The sequence below is a fragment of the Lactuca saligna genome, chromosome 2 (assembly GCF_052625555.1).
Source record: "Lactuca saligna cultivar CGN05327 chromosome 2, ASM5262555v1, whole genome shotgun sequence".
In the NCBI taxonomy this organism is placed as follows: Eukaryota; Viridiplantae; Streptophyta; class Magnoliopsida; order Asterales; family Asteraceae; genus Lactuca; species Lactuca saligna.
The window spans coordinates 141,817,626-141,830,067 of NC_136418.1; the positions used below are offsets into that span (position 1 = coordinate 141,817,626).

At 38.1% G+C, this 12,442-nt stretch overlaps 1 long non-coding RNA gene across 3 annotated transcripts; it reads left to right on the forward strand.

Moving 5' to 3' along the window:
- The first annotated feature begins 1,630 nt into the window (after window positions 1-1,630).
- LOC145029149 (uncharacterized) lies at window positions 1,631-5,881 on the forward strand. 3 transcript variants are annotated; one of them, XR_013676394.1, is made up of 12 exons: window positions 1,631-2,204; window positions 3,194-3,243; window positions 3,331-3,412; window positions 3,503-3,614; window positions 3,687-3,846; window positions 3,958-4,174; window positions 4,268-4,337; window positions 4,890-4,946; window positions 5,036-5,190; window positions 5,264-5,373; window positions 5,454-5,579; window positions 5,692-5,881. It is a non-coding gene; the product is annotated as an uncharacterized LOC145029149 (long non-coding RNA). The 3 variants fall into 3 exon arrangements; XR_013676395.1 differs by having other exon boundaries at window positions 5,454-5,565; XR_013676396.1 differs by having other exon boundaries at window positions 5,290-5,373.
- Window positions 5,882-12,442: the final 6,561 nt, after the last annotated feature.

Genomic DNA, 12,442 nt, shown 5'->3' on the forward strand with positions numbered 1-12,442 from the left:
CCAAAGCAGTTTGCCAAAACCGAACACGGCTCCGCCAAGATCGGTTTCGTCAAGGAGCAACTCTAGGTCTTCAACCACTTCTGGTAGACAACCCAAGTGCTCAATGAAAACTTATAAGAAACCTATTTCAAAACCATCGATGACTGTTAGGAAACCTAATTACCAATGGATGCCCAAAATAAATTCCAATCCATCATCAACATCCTCTGAAAAAGTTAGTCATTAATGATAAATCTGAGAAAGTGAAGGGTCAACTCGGCAAAGTGATGACCTGTGTTTCCAAATCTAAACGATCCCACACATTTTGCAGGGACAGTTGCAGAGGAATGTCGTCAGACCTTGGTTCGTCGACAACGGCTGTTCCCGGCATATGACATGAGTTATCTCCCAATTGAACAACATTCAATCTTTTAATGGGGGGGGGGGGGGGGGGGAGGGGGGGGTATGTTTCCTTTGCGGGTGGAAAAGGTGGCAAGATCACTCAGAGAGGAACCATTACAAATGGAGTGTTAAGTTTCGGGAATGTCAACTTTCCTCCCGAGTTAAAGCATAGTTTGTTGAGTGTGTCTCAGATATGCGACAAAGGTTATTCTATACATTTCACTGACAAGGAGTGTATGATTCTCAAGCCAGGCATTGTCATTCCGGAAGAGTGGATTCTCGTCAAATCTAAGCGGAATGGAAATGCTTACATTATTAATATGAATAGCAACATTCATGAGCAAGTCACTTGCCTCTTTTCGAAGGTCTCAGAACAAAACGCAATGTTGTGGCACCGAAGACTCGGTTATGCTAACGCCAAAAACCAAATTCGTCTTGCAAAGAATGAGATGGTCCGTGGTTTACCTGTCAGGTAGTTTTTTAACTTTTGAGAAGTGTGTGTCATGTGCCCAGGATAAACATCGTAGAAAATTAGACCCGCACTACTAGAAAAACAGCCTTTTACGACGTGCAATTAATGACACACACTGATAGAGGACGCGCATGTGGGCGTACCTTAAAAAGTAATGTCAGTTTTCCAAAATTTGAAGGATAGAAGACACGTATTTTTACCCGCCCTAAAATTAGTGTCCGAAAAGAAAAACACGGAGGGCACCTATCATATGGAGTGTGTCGTGTAAGGGTGTCGTTTTATATTTTTTAGGAAGCGCGTTCTCCATTTTTTTAATAGACTACGGGGGGAATGAAATCCCAAAAAAATTAAACACCCCGCCTCTTTTTCTCCTTCTAAAATCCTCTACCAAATTAAGAACCCTAAAATAGACTAAACACATTTTCGATCATTCCTCTTCGATCAACCTAAGCGATCGAACATACCAACAACTTATCCCCTACTAATACTCTCCTCTTCCTATTCATTCTCCAAATTTGATTTCTCTCTTCCTCCCTCAAATCCCCCAAATCAGTGATGTCTTGTAATCTTATTCCTCCCTAAAATCGACGTACGTTATATAATTGGAGCAATTTTTCTTAATGCATCAAATTATCGTATAGTTAGAACAGTCAATCTCGGCTTCTTCTTCTCGTCAAACAGGTATTATTCATCTCATATTTCTGGCATTAGGGCTCTTTGGTTGGCGTCATTCTTTTGTTACTGATTCCATATCTGTGTTCCCAAGTAGAAAAGCTTGTCATATGCAAAGTAGCCCAACATAAGGCCTGCTTGCAACCGGATCTAACCCTACTGGACCCAACGTCTGCATCTCAATGACCAAACCCGCAATTATCGTAATCGCCGCACCAACAAAGAGGCAGCAGGATCCGATTCCGATTCTGCACCCCCCCTCCGCCAACAACTTCTCGTCCGCCGCTAAGGACGACATGACGGTGGAGGAGTGCGAGACTATGATCCAAAGAAGCCTTAGAAGTAATTCCGCATAACTTTTTCAGATTCTTACACCCTGTTCTTTAGTGGAATTTAAGTAGCGAAAGGTTATGTGGATCGTGTTCCCGAGTTATTTTTTGGAATGATTCGGAAAGAATGGATAGGATTTCGGAGGATTAACTTCTCTCCTAATCTTCCTCCCAAATTGGAGTGATTTGGAGAGAAGAGAATCACTGATGAAGATAAATTGAACGTATTCCCAATATACCCTTACACCCTTTATAGCGATTTCTTCAAACATACAACACGCATCAGGCGAAGTCTCTTCCACCTCTGTATACACAAGTAACGATTGCCTGCAAGTCTCTGCTGCTATCAGGTTTCACCTTCTTCTCCTTATCACCCCAATTTTCTCAATTTTTTTCTGCTTCATTGCTGCCATTAGTCGAGTATATTATGCTCACGTTTTTTCTTTTTTTGCTTCAAACAATTTTTCTGCTTCAACAAGTTTATCTGTGAACCAGTTTATCTGTTTGCTTCTTCCTCAATTTTTTACTGTTATGTTTACATACTCCTGTGAATGTTTTTATCCTCATGGGCTGACTGCAGAGTGGGTTTCAATCGGTCATCATTTTTATTTGATAAAATTAAAAAGAATTATGGGTCCATGGGATTTTTACATCGTCAAGTAACTTTCAGTTTGCAATGTTTGGTAAACAATTTTCAATCTAGCATCTTTTCGTTGAAACTTCAAGCAATTTGCAACTTTAGGGGCCACAAATTTGTGGTGGGCATTAATTTAATCCACATCTTTACTGTAAACAGTAATTGAAATTCCAATTCATCAAAAAATATTGTCTTAACAGGGGCATTTTAGGCATAATATTTACTTTTGTTAAATTGATTCTCCTTTGGTATTTAACAGGGGCATTTTAGGCATAATATTTACTTTTATTGAATTGATTTTCCTTTGGTATTTAACAGGGGCATTTTAAGCATAATATTTACTTTTATTGAATTTATTTTCCTTTGGTATTTAACAGGGGCATTTTAGGCATAATATTTACTTTTCGAATATATTATTTTTATAAAAAGCATTACTATATATTATGTTATGTGTATATTAATTAAGAGCAATGTGTTTGCACTTGGAGATAATCTAACTTCTCGATGTAACTACCCTTCACCACCATCAAAGAAACTTCATTTTCTTGATTGCACCGTTGCTACTAATAAAATAGAAATCAATAGGAAACAGTGGTTTTCTACTCTTTATTTATAGACACTCATAGAACTTATGTTTGTTGAGTTGTATTTTTGGATATGTATATATATATATGTTTGATACTGACTAATTCTTTTCTTTAGTTGTTTGATTGTGTGACTTGCAGATAAGATTCATGGGAAAATGGGAGAAGGTGAGTATAATTTATGAACAAATTACATCTAATTGTTTGTAATATATGATTATATTGACTAATCTGATTGATTAATGTATCATTCAGGTACATTTGGGCAAGTACTGGAATGTTGGGACAAGGAAAGAAAGGAAATGTTGGCAATGATCTCGAGGGAAGACCCCAAGAGGTTATTATTATTATTATTATTATTTAATAAAAATGCTTTTTGTGGGTTTTGATGAATTAATATTATATATATATATATATATATTTATAGGTGAGGGAGGTTATTGGTACTGAAGATGATAGTGAGGTGAGGAGATATAAGGCAAAAATGGAAGAACGTGCAAGGAGGGAAGAAGACCTCTTCGCCCGTGCTCCTCTTACAAGTAAGGAAAAGAAGAAGCTAAAACAGATGCACAACTCAAGAAATGGGTGAGTTGATTTGGTAATTATTGCAGGTGCGAATGCTGGTGTGCTTTTAGTTGATGGACCTGGACAGAAAGCTTTGGACAATATCAATCTCTTCTCAGTTATCACCATCATCTCTTTTATCTTGTGATCCCTTTTGTCTTCTTATTAGAAGGCTTCAAGCTTACTCCAGAGTACCTGCAGTCTAGTGTGAGTATATAATATAATATATAGACCTCAATTGCTGTATAATATTTTAAACTGTGATATTTATATGAATTTTATGAACAAGGGATTGTTGTAATTTTTTTAAATTGTTAGGCAAGTCAAAGGTGTTAATGTGAGAGAGCTATGTGTGAGGTCTGTTCTAGTTGGTGTATGCTTTCATAGTTATCAACAAGGTGTTAAAGTAAAAGTATGTATGTGGAGAGGAGTGACAGGTATTGTATTTGATACTACAAATGGTAAATCCAGTGACACCAGTGTACGTCCTATGTTATCTTCTTCCAGACACTAGTGTCTCCCATCAAGTCACTTGGTAAAATTTATAAATATGGATACTGCTTATAAAATACAACTTGCATTTGCTACTGGCTACTATTTATCTTACCTTCATCATATTTAATTTCAGGAACTGGTTTGGCACTTGCTTTCTAGAAAAGAGGATAAAGCCAAACCCAAAACAAAAGGCTGCTTGACTGGTAATTAACAAATTACCTTTCTAGAAACTTTGTGTTTGTTTTATTGTTCAGATTATTTCACCTATTTACCTTTCTGTTTTTTTCCTCATATTTTATTTGTTTTTAGCTAATTAACAACTTACCCTTTATTTAGGAACTTCTTGTTTGTTTTAATGTTCCGATTATTTCAGAAGTCTATATTTGGGTAAGCTAATGAAGTAGAACTGAAGTTCAATAATAAGAGAAACAATAAAGATTTAGATCATTTCATTATAATCCTTAACCAAGAAATCAGAATACTATCACAATAGGTTTGCTATGATTTTAATAAATGCAGATCAAGATGTCATGCAGAGCACCAAACAAGCCTGGTTGCAGGTTTCTTTTTTCTAGAAAGAAGGGTAAAATGTTCATATTCAGATCATTCATACAGTCCCAAAAAGAAACAGTCATTATTAGTTTGATTATATAGTACTTTTAGGGATGTTTTTTTCTAGTCCAAATAAACAAGAAAGCGTTTGTATAAGACTAAATCACTAAATGACCAATTTACCCTTACATTTTTTTTTGTAGGATAGAAGCACAGTAGTTTCTTTAAGAAAAAGGTTAAAGTTATTCTGTGATTTTCAGGTGAAATTTTACTCTTTACTTTACTTTGTTACTCAAAATACCAATATATTAACATCACATCATGTGGTCTCTCCTCTGCAATGAATCAGCTCCTAGGAATCAGCATGACTCATCCATGTGGTCTCTCCTCCACAATGAATCAGCTCCCTACTGAAGCAATAGCTTTAGCTGCTGCTTCCCACATCAAGAGAGAATTACAAATAACTCCCTGGAATTTCAGCAGCAACTTTGTTGTACAAATCAGGTAAAAAAACCAAAAAGGGACTTAATACTTAACTGGATATTATTTATTGATTTGAAGTCTTAACTGGATACAGATACCTTACTTGTTGTGCCTTTGAAGGGGTATGATTCTCATCACATCACTGAGGAACATCTAGGTGGTAAAATAATATCACGTTCTGTTCTTCTTTGTGCCTTTGAAGGGGTATGATTCTCATCTCATCTTCATCTTTATCTTCGTCTATGAGGGCAAATTTGTAAAAAGTGTTTAATGTTTAATTACAGATACCTTACTTGTTGTGTGCACTTGGGATGGACATCTTTTGACCTTTTTACTCAACACAAGAACATGGAAATTAACAGACAGGAAAAAGGTGTCACTTGGGAAAAAAATTAAGTATGTTGAAGCTCGTGAGTGAATTTTCTGTAAAAAATCTAAGTATTATATAATACAATTTTATCTAAATTCTTTGAATTATAAGAATAAATAGTAATTAAAAAATTATAATATATGTTTTCACAGGCTGCAAGAGATACTGGAGCCCTTAGAGAACCTAAGGACAAACTGGAGAAGTGAGTTGAAGAGCTGACATGGAGATTAGACTTTGAATATCTCCCATTTGAGGGTATATATTTTTTTATATTTCTTGTATCTAATTAGTTTGTAAATTTTTGTTACAACTATTGATTTGTTTTATCTTTCCATGGAACGATTATTTGTATGACTTTAAATTTTATACAATGGATTGTATTTTTTGTATATGATATTTTATTTTCTATTATGAGATATTAAATTTAAATTTAATTTGAAAATTAGTAAATCTATAAATAATATTTTTTTAAAACATTTAAAATTATGATACGCAAAAATGTGTGTCATCTTCATTTATGACATGGCCTTTCTTGACAGGGGATTTCTTGATACGTATTGCGTGTCATTAACACGCGCGTCGTAAGGTTATGACACACGAATGCGTGTCGTCTTCCTTTATGACAGGGCCTTCCTTGATACGCATTGCGTGTCATAAACGCGCGTCATAATTACGCGTCGTAAATGCGCGTCGTCTATAGACGACGCGCAAAAGCGTGTCGTCTCTCTTTATGACGTGACCTTCCTTGACGCGCATTTGCGCGTCGTCTGAGCCTTTTATGACGCGCGATGTGCGTCGTAAAAGGCTGTTTTTCTAGTAGTGCCGCCAAAACAGGTTAACTCAATCAGTCAGGTGCTTCAATTATTACATATGTACTTGTTCGGTCCAGTCAACGTCCTAAGCATCAACAGAAGTTCGTACTGTTTGGTTGTGATTGATGATTTTTCTCGTTTTACGTGGGTTTTCTTCTTATCCAACAAAGTTGGGGTTGCAGATTTGATAAAGAAGTTCATAGTGTTGATTGAGAACCAAACCAATAATTGGGTGAAGGTGCTTCGTACCGACAACGGAACAGAGTTCAAGAATTCTATTCTAGATTATTTTTGCACAGAAAAAGGGATTATGCGTCAATACAACTCCGTTTACACACCTCAACAAAATGGTGTTGCTGAAAAGAGAAATAGAACTTTAAAAGACGCTGCAAGGACGATGTCGTGTGACTCCAAGTTACCCATCTTCTTTTGGGCTGAGGCGATTAACACTACTTGCTACATTCATAATCAAACCCACAAGGCCAAGAATCTGAATCCAAAGGGAAAGAAGGGAATGTCGGCCAAGAAGCCCGATCCAAGAGATGCTCCGGTGAAACAAAGACCGGTTAGGTCAAAGTTATCTCAATAGATGACATCAAGATCAAAAGAAATCACTGAGCCATCCATCATATCAAAAAAGAAATGGGTTAAACCCGATTATAAATGGTTTCTAAAAGCTCACTCTCCCAAATCTCCTAATGCTTCTAATATTTCTACATCTTCTGTTTGTGATAAGAAGGATATGTCATGGGAGAGAGTACCGTGCAAGGATGACAAAGGTCAACCTAGTTTCAAAATGGACTGGTTTCCAAAGGCCAACTGATCCCACTATGTTTTGAAGAAGATATGGAGGCATATCATCATACTTCGGCTTTTTGGTAGTGGCTGTCCAGGCACATGATATGGAGGCATCTCTCAACTGCACAACACTCAGACCACTGTTTGAGAGTATGTGTCCTTGCGGGAAGGGAAGAAAGGAAGTGATCACTCATGGGGTTAGTGCTTAATGACATGAAGAATTTTCAAATCTGTTCTGAGATTATGCGTGCTGTTCTCAGACCTTTTAGATGCAAATTCAACTGATGAATTATGGTTTGCGTTTTCTTCTCTATACTCCTAAGTTTATCTTACTCTGGTTCGTTTTAAAGACACTTTTTCATTTTCGTAATAGTTTTTCGTTAGTAATTATTATTGGGAAGTGATATCAAGAAAGTGATAACGGGCAGTCTAAAACATATGTAAAGGACTGAATCTGAATTATCTAGGCTCTGTGATCAATGGTTTATACGTTACTCTAGCACCTGGTTTCCGGTATGTGAATTTTATTTGAGCATTTCCCTATTTTAGCCTTGGACTCGGCGAGTCATAAGGTCCGACTCGCCGAGTAGGGACGAGACTCAGGACATGTTTAAGTTGGCGACTCGGCGAGTCCATATCCCAGACTCGGCGAGTCACCGCTGCTGGATGAAACCCTAAATTCCAAGGGTTTGCACCCTATTTAAACCCTCATTCCGCCCCAAACTCGTCCCCATTCACCCCCAGAACTCCCAACATCGTTTTTCCCTTACTTCCTTGAGAGATTGAAGTGTTTTTGGAGTGTTCTTGAAGATTTTGAGGAGAAAGAAGAGTAGATCAAGAAGAGGAGAAGGAGACCAGGCATCTTTGTGTCATCTCAACGTTTTCCTTGAGGTATAGCTCGTTTCCCCTCTGTTTTCAAGCTTGTAATCTCTTTTAGCTTCATAGGAGTCCTTCTTGGGCTCTTCCCCAAGCTTGTTTGTGCTTTGTGGGTTGTAATAAGTTGTTAGCCTTTAGATCTAGGCATGATTTAGTCCCTGGAGCTTGGATCTAATGCCTTTATGGGGTCATATTGCATGAAAGCCCTAGATCTACCTCTTTTGGTGCACTTTGAGCCTTAAAATCCATATTGGTGAATATCTACATGTAAAGTTGGAAACTTTACGTGTGATTTGTGTCCTAGAAGCCCAGATCTGTGAATGGTATGGACTGGAATTAAGCAAATCGGTGTATTTGATGGATGCATGGCTGCGACTCGGCGAGTCGTATATGTGACTCGACGAGTCTGGTCGCGAGTCACTGAATTGGTCCCTTCATGACGTGTCGAGTTGAGCCGTGAGTCACAGGGGGTGACTCGGTGAGTTGGGAGCTGAACTCACCCATGTTAGGACTCGGCGAGTCAATGCCCTGACTCGGCGAGTCCAAGGCAATCTTCATAGATCAAGAACAGACTCGGCAAGTTGTTCATACAACTCGGCGAGTCTTAGCATATGTGTTCTTCGGATGAAGATGAACACGACGAGTTGTTCATACAACTCGGCGAGTAGGATGAAGGAGTTGAATGTCAGTTTAGAAGATGAACTCGTCGAGTCATAGCCCAACTCGACGAGTAGAATCAGGGACCCAAGACAATAGTCTGCCAGGGACTCGGCGAGTGGAGATCCACTCGGCGAGTTGGGTCAACTAAAAGTTGACTTCGTATTGACTTAGGGCTAGACCAGGGGTAAAATGGTCTTTTTACCCAAAGGACAGTTAGCAGTGTATGATTAAGTATATTGTGGGAATTACAGCTGGGGAGTTTCCGGAGCAGCAGCAGCAGTAGTAGGTGATCAATTCCCACACAGACCAGCAGCTATTTCGAGGTGAGTTTCCTTCCAGTAGTAACGGGTCTAAGGCACCAAGGCCGGCCCGTATGGACGAGACATTAGTATTAGAGTGTGGGCCGAGCCCGTATCTCTTAGTTGAGTTGATTATGATATATGCCAGTATGATAGAATTTTTTTACACTTGTTGTCTGTGCGATACTTGTATGATATGAGTTGGCGGTTGAGTGTGGGCGAGGCCCGTATCTCTCCGAGAATGGAGTGTGGGCTAGGCCCGTATCTCCCAGATAGCGAAGTGTGGGTGGGGCCTATATCTTCACGAGTGTGGGCGGGGCCCGTATCTCTCAGAAAGCGAAGTGTGGGCGGGGCCCGTATCTTCACGAGTGTGGGCGTGGCCCGTATCTATTAATTGCATGTTGTTTGTTAAATGCTTGCATGGTATGGGGTATTATGGGGGAGCTCACTAAGCTTTGTGCTTACGGTTTAAGTTTTGGTTTCAGGTACCTCCTCAGCTAGGGGAAAGGAGCCGGCGCGGTAGCAGCATGTCACACACACACTCTTCGGGTTCCGCATTTACGAGATTCACTGGGATTGTACTCTGATATTTGATGGGATGTATGGTTTGACTTTTTAAAACATGGTTTGCGATGTGTTATGGTGTGATCAAACAATGTTTTTATTTATTAATGTTTTCTAAAGTAATATTTTAAAAATGAAATTTTCGGACATGAAAAATGGGTCGTTACAGTTACTTTTCTAGGAAAATGTATTTTTGTGTCTTGGACCGTAAACCCATTCACGGCTCATGTTCACCAAGCCCATGTTCCCTATAAATATAGATGTAAGGGGTGAGGAGTGGAGTGATGAGAAAAATAATACAGGAGCTTAAGTGTGTGCATTTGAAGGTGTTATAGAGAGAGAGAGAGAGAGAGAGAGAGAGAGAGAGAGAGAGAGAAAAGAGAGTGTGTGTGAATCTTGTATCTGGATCTTCATTCATATCAATACATACAAGATTCATCATCTTCTTCTTCTCCTTCTCTTCTATTAGATCTGGCATCATCCGTTTGATCAGGATTTAGCACCATCAAATGGATCTGATTGATACACAAGCAGATTGGGGAATTACAATTGGTATCAATATAGAGGAGCTTAAGTGTGTGATGGTAGGCACAAAGGATTTGAAAGTGTGGATTTAGTTAGGATTGTTTGGACTGACCATACGACGCTTAGGTAGATTGAGCAGTGAGATAAACACGGGAACCTACAGGATACACTAAATTAATACGCATCTAGAACAGTGGTTCGAATTTTCCTTGATGTACGGACTTATGCCCTTAATTTTGGTTTTGATAGGGCGACTGGGGGGTTCTGATAAAGTAGGTCTATAGGAAATTATTTTCTTGCTTTCTATCTGTCAGTCATATGTTGCTACCTCTATGTGATTGGAAGAGATCCGACCTGGAATGCAACATATGCAACTCTAATTCTACGCACCTCCTTATCTCTGGAATTCTTTCTATCTTTTAGCCATATGTTGGCCACTCTACATGATCGGAAGATCCGATCTGGGACACAACATATACAACATTCTAATTCTTAATCTCTCTATCTCTGTTAGTCATATGTTGTCCCCTTTGCGTGATTGAAAGAGATCCTACCTGGGATATAACATATGCATCTATCTCTAAATCTAACTTCCTCCTTAATAATTGTTTACTCACCTAAAGTAAGGAGTTCTTTGGAAGTTCTTAATAACCATGGTATATCGGGAAGTGGGGAACACGTTCTAGTGCAACTAAAATTGAACCATTTAGAGGTTGTCTGTAGATCTCGCTGCTTAATTTAAGTGGACAACAATACCCATGGTCGTTGTCAGCTAAATGGTATATTTAGAAAATTTTGTCAATATCCTTCTTGTTTAAGTGGACCATAATACCGACAATTGACTAGATCTATTCATGAAAGTGAAGGTACTGATAAACAAGTTCAGGTTGTCTTATAACTTTGATCCCAAATGTTTTGTTTATGTTTTTGTTAAATTTGTTCATAGTTTTTTCTTTTATACACAAATTTAGGGGGAGAATTAAAAAATTCAAAAATCAAAGAAAAATCATAAAAATTAAAAATCCAAAAATAGTGTTATTTATGTTTTATTTCTTGTTTAAAAAAATCAGAAAATCCAAAAATATTTTGTTTTTGTTTTTTGTTTTTGTTTTTTTTTCTAGAAAATATGAAAAATCCAAAAATATTTTGTGATAAGTTTTCTTTTAGTTTTGTTTTCCCTTGAAAAGTGATTTCAGGTATAGATAAGAATCATGGAGACTAAATCGAAGATTTTCTGAGCCAAGGCTTCATCCGTGATCATCGAAGAATTCTCATTCGAAGGAGCAAGAAATGAAGATTATTTTTTCAACATTCAATTATTCTACCCCAGAAGCAATGTGAAGCAGAAATTGAAGATTATGTGACGGATTGCATTGAAGCCTCCTCAATCAGTCTGCTACTATCTATGAACCTGCTGAAGTGATCCAGAAAATTTGTTCTCTCTGATGTTATCTCTGAATATTCTCAAGTTGAAAGCGCTATCTTTCAAGAATCAGTACATCAAGCATCCTCACCCAATGTGCGTTCAATGTCAAATTTTGAAGAAAAGCCCAACTGCTCAAGATGAAGTCATACATTGAAGATTCATATGTTCATCTTGATGCTGTGAAGAAATCGAAGATAAACGCTGAAGCCAATCTCCAACTAAAGATTAACAAGAAAAGCCAATTACTTTTTAGGGGAGATTGTTGGGTCAATTAAGATAAGAAAGCTATAAACCAAAGGGAGATTGTTGGGTCAAAAATATGGTTTATACTTTTCTTTTCTAGGAAAATGTATTTTTGTGTCTTGGACCGTAAACCCATTTACAGCCCATGTTCCCAACTATATATAAGGTGAGGGGTGATAGAGAGTATACAATATAGAGGAGCTTAAGTGTGTGCATTTGAAGGTGTTCTAGAGAGAGAGAAAAGAGAGTGTGTGTTAGAGTGTATGAATCTTGTATCCGGATCTTCATTCATATCAATACATACAAGATTCATCATCTTCATCTTCTCCTTCTCTTCTATTTGATCTAACATCATCCGTTTGATTGGGATTCCGCACCATCAAACGGATCTGACTGATACACATGCAGATTAGGGACTTATAATTAGTATGCAGTATTCATTGAGGGAAAACTCTTGAGTACTTGATCCTCCAGGAAATGCTTGAACTGTGTAGCCCTGGGATTCTGAGATGGATTTGCAAACGGAGCCTTCGACAACCCTGAAAGATCAACTATGGTCCAAGAGTGAAAATCATGAGCATCTTTGTACAACTCAATGTTGCCACTCTTTCGTCTCACAATCCACATGTTTAGGGTGTCGTGAAATCCCCATGAAATGATCCTAGACCTATCACCATATACATTCTTGAAGCGATTCTCT